This window comes from Brassica oleracea, chromosome C2 (genome assembly GCF_000695525.1).
Source record: "Brassica oleracea var. oleracea cultivar TO1000 chromosome C2, BOL, whole genome shotgun sequence".
In the NCBI taxonomy this organism is placed as follows: Eukaryota; Viridiplantae; Streptophyta; class Magnoliopsida; order Brassicales; family Brassicaceae; genus Brassica; species Brassica oleracea.
In genome coordinates, this window is record NC_027749.1 from 4,429,516 (window position 1) to 4,434,282 (window position 4,767).

General features: G+C 34.9%; 1 pseudogene; it reads left to right on the plus strand.

The window, feature by feature from the left end:
• Positions 1-279: 279 nt before the first annotated feature.
• On the plus strand, positions 280-1,865 carry LOC106323214 (annotated as a pseudogene).
• The last annotated feature ends 2,902 nt before the right edge of the window (positions 1,866-4,767 follow it).

Genomic DNA, 4,767 nt, shown 5'->3' on the forward strand with positions numbered 1-4,767 from the left:
GGGTTTGACTCCAAGTTTTGAGTCACACTTGGCAATTCTCCCTATAAATAAAGTTGTTTCTTCGAGTTTGGGGAAATTTCACATTAAAGTTACAAAATAAAAATGCTAAATGTAATATACAAAACCAACTAATATTAACATAAACTACAAAAATAAGTAATTAACTCCTTTTAAATCTTAAACATTTTAAACACATTTAAGTCTATATAAAGCTCTCGTTAGAGATGTTTTTCCTCACTAGAGTCTCCTTTTTTCTTTCTCGCTCCTAAGGTCGCTATGATGATTGCTTCGAGTTTCCCAAAAAAATGTATTTCAGTAATCAATGGAGCTCCAACTTGGACTGTTTTCTTCCTCTTGGACATTCTCGACGATTTTCTCTGCGTCGTTTTCAGATTCCTCGACCAAATTATGGAAGAAAAACCAGAGTCATGTCATTGTATAAACCCTCAAGATTTCGCCGGATACGAGTTTCTTTCAGACCATCAACACTTGTCCGAGACTCTTTACCGGAGGAGAAACATTTTTCGACAAGCCGGTTTTCTCCGGTTTGCGAGACAACTCCCTGAGATCACAAAGAAAATCGGCAGTCTTTACTTTCCTGAGAAGTTTCCTTTTCCCGGCCCGTGAGGTTGCAAACCGGTGGTCTGATTGTGGTTGCAAGAGTTGTGTTTCTTGGACCAACACTGATAAACTTAACGTGATCGTCAAGCAACCTTCAATATCTCAAGGTAATTGCTAGTTAGCGATTTAAACTAAGTGGTTAAAGGTTAATTTTTAACATTTCAAAAAATTTCCCCCTCAAATTTTTCAGATGTATTGATGAGCAATAAACCGGTACAGAATGTTATTTTCATACACGGCTTGTTAGCATCTTCATCGTACTGGACCAACACAGTGTTCGAATATTTACCCGAGACCACGGAGAAAACTAACTATAGATACTTCGCAGTAGATCTTCTAGGGTTTGGAGACAGCCCAAAACCTAGGGACTGTCGATATTCATTGAAAGAACATGTCGAAATGATCGAGAAATCGGTTATTTCACCAAACAATTTGACCTCATTTCATGTTGTAGCACACTCCATGGGATGCATCATTGCAGTAGCCTTAGCCGCCAAACTCTCCGGTAGCGTTAAGTCGGTTGCATTAGTAGCTCCGGTGAGTTTTCCGATCATATAGGAAATTCGTATCCTCTTAAAAATTAAAACAACGTTCGTTCTGTAATATTTTTATTATTTTTGGATTTAGCCGTACTTTGCTGATTCAAAAGGAGGAGCAAGTTGTGATGCTCTCAATGTGATCGCCGAGAAGAAACTTTGGCCGCTGACTTCGTTTTTCTCAGCGATGTTGGCTTGGCACGAACACATATGCCGTGGCGTTTGCTTGGTTATTTGTAGGCACCACCGTAACATGGGAGAGGATCATGAATATTGTTACTTGGGGAAGGTAAATATAACCATAGACTGTTGCCTGATTCTTTTTTTTTTCTGTTGCTTGATTCTTACAGAAACCGGTTTTGAACATTCTGTTTTTGTTTTTAATTAATGTTTAGGAAAATACCGACGGCTATAACCGAATTGACTAAGCACACACATCAGTCTGTGTGGCACAGCATGCACAATGTGATATGTGGAGGAGCGAAGTTCACGGACAAACACATTGGAATGTTGATAAATTCCGGTGTTAAAATTAATGTGATTCATGGGGATAAAGATGATGTTGTCCCTATTGATTGTCTGTGGAACATGAAAGCCAAGTTCCCGGCGGTTGAAGTGGAGGTTATCGCCGGAACTGATCATAGTTCGGTCATAATGAGTAGAAGAGAGGTCTTTATTGCAAAACTTGTATGTTTGTGGGCTGCTTAGTGTGAAGTGCCTGATATTGCAGAAGATGTTTCGTAAATTCTAATCCTCTCTGTATCTATTCTATTAATAAAGTCCTATTTTTTATTCACTTATAAATATTATCATTTAAGTTTTGGACTTATTCATATTTCACTAGAAATAGATATCAATACATTTAAAATAAGATTTTCTTAATTTCTTTTAATTTACTTTGAATATTACAAATATGTCACTCCTATTTTCATGGTTAACAACTTAACAACATTAATTTCATCCTAACTATTCATCCGTAAAACTTTCACCATTTCTTTTCATTTGACTATAGACATTTCATTGTATTTAATTGATTCTTATTTATTCTAGTATTTTAAAAAATTTAAACCCTAATAGAATTGCTGTATTTAGTTGTGATGCGTCAGAAATATACAGCAACATTGCTTCGATTTTGACTATTAATACTCCCTCCATTTTTTAATATAAATCGTTTTAGAAATTTTTTTATGTTTCAAATTATATGACGTTTTCGGTTTTCTATGTAAAATTTATTAACACTTAATGTTATATGACCAATGATAATAAACCTTATATTTTATTATTGGTTGATTTGTGGTTAGGTAAATAATTAATGATGTTTTTGTTTAGAAAATATAAAAAATTAATGATAATCTATGTGCATAATTCTAAAACGACTTATTTTAAAAAACCGGAAGGAGTATGAATTTATGATTAGTAAATTATAGTTATACAACTATATGATTTTTATAATATAATTAACCTTTAATATTTTCATAGCTATAATGCTATATAAATATATAGTTGCTATATTATATGATTTTAATTATACATATTGTTTTACTCAAATGTTAGCTAACATATTATATCATCATTTATAAAATGGTTAGTTATGCTATAACTAAATTAATTTTAAAAATATATTGTATACAAAAGTAATTAATAAAAAGTAAAATATAAAAAATAGATCACTATATATTTAAGAAATATAAACAATAAAATTATAGAGTTACACAATATATAAAACTAAAATTTAAGTCATATATTTAAAACGTTTAAGATAATATTAAAGTTATATATTTATAAATCAAGAAAATACCCGCACCAAACTCTAGTTTATTGTAAAGTTTAATCCTCTATTGAAATCTAATGGTGTGTTGAGATCTATTCCATATACAAAAAACATATGACCCTGGACCAAAGCTTAATCTGAACGGGTGATGTCAAATGGGCTTCGAACAACATCATTTTATAGCCACTTGGGCTTTTTCATTTTAATGAAAACAGGTTGACGAGAACGAAAAAAAGTTGGTTATTCTTCATCTTCTTCCTCCTCTTGTTTATGTGTTCTTTTGGTAAAATAAAAATGCGGTTTCACCTCTTTGCTAGGAGAATTCATGCATTGTAAATAGTCTCTTTTAACATCGATTGAACCCGAGTAGCGGAAGGCTACTAGTTCTCCCTTTACCCTTAGGTCTACTCGATGTTGGTGTCTATTTTTTTGTTTGTTAAAGAAACTCTCAAGATCACTCTCAGAACAAACAATAGAACAAACAATGAAGCTTTCTCCACCTTCAAAGATCTTCAACATGTGTACTTCATTGATTGCTTATGTCATGATGGTGAAATCAGTCATCACCGCCACATTCCTCCTCCCCTTCGGAAACAAATCTTTGGTTTCATCCAGTCAAAGTTTGGAGCACACCTCAAGCTTCCCCGTCCAACGATCTATCTGATCACTGAACACAGACACAATAAAAGCGCAAGAATCCTTTCTTCGACGACGCCATGGAATACTTTGGCACCAAAGCACGGTTATGTGGCAAAAAAATTAGGGTTACCAGAGAATCTGATTGCAAAGTCTTACATATTCACTTGGACTTGATGATGATGTGGTTGATTATTTCCAAGGGATCAGAATTGATTACAGATAATTGAAACTGGACGGCAAAATCGAACGAGTCAATTACTTGGTGTTGGACACGTACTTGCCACATGTTGAAAGGTTAGCGTTTGAGATGAGGAATAGGAGCAAGTTGATTGTGCTGCGTACCAATTCTAGTAGTCATCGCTGGGAAAAGACCAATATCATTCATCCTTCTAACTTCGACACTATACCATTGAGTGTAGAACATAAAAATTTTCTAATTGAAGATCTAGATAGATTCATTACTAGGAAGGAGTTTTGCAAGAAGTTAGACAAAGATTTGAAGAGAGGGTACTTTCTCTACAAATATACCATTGGTATTTGAGGACATTGACATACAAAAGGTAACTGAATGACTTTTTTTATAGATTTGTATGTTTGTTATCACCAATCACTGACAAGCCATCTTGAACAATCAGGTTCAAGATATGTGCCACGCATCTTATATGCAGGAATTCACCATTACATACCAAATCCCTGCGAAGCTGTCTCTTTAGAAACCCTTGCATATTATCATTTGAAGTAGCGTTGTCCACCGTTACAGTAAACACTTTCTTATCTAAGCCCCACTCTTTCAGTATCTCCATTAACTTCATAGCAATGCTTGCACCAGTGTGAGGAGGAGGAAACGCACAGAATGAAACTATCTTCGCGTGTAGCTTCCAGTTTGCGTCAAGATAGTGAGCTGTCAGACACAAATATCCCTCTACCGTGATCGCTCTCCAAAGATCAGTAGTGAAGCTGATCCTACCAGGAACTTCAGTCAACACCTTCCTAAGATTGGCTTTCTCCTTCTCAAAAATCCTAAGCACATCAGACACAGCCGTGTTCCTACTCCAGAATTCAATACTTGAATTCGCATAAGCAAGAGCATCTCTCACCCTTCTATACTCGACAAATTCATAAGGCAGATTATGCTCTACTATAGCAATAGCCATCATCTCCCGGAAGACCATCATATCCAGCTTCCTATTACTACCAGGT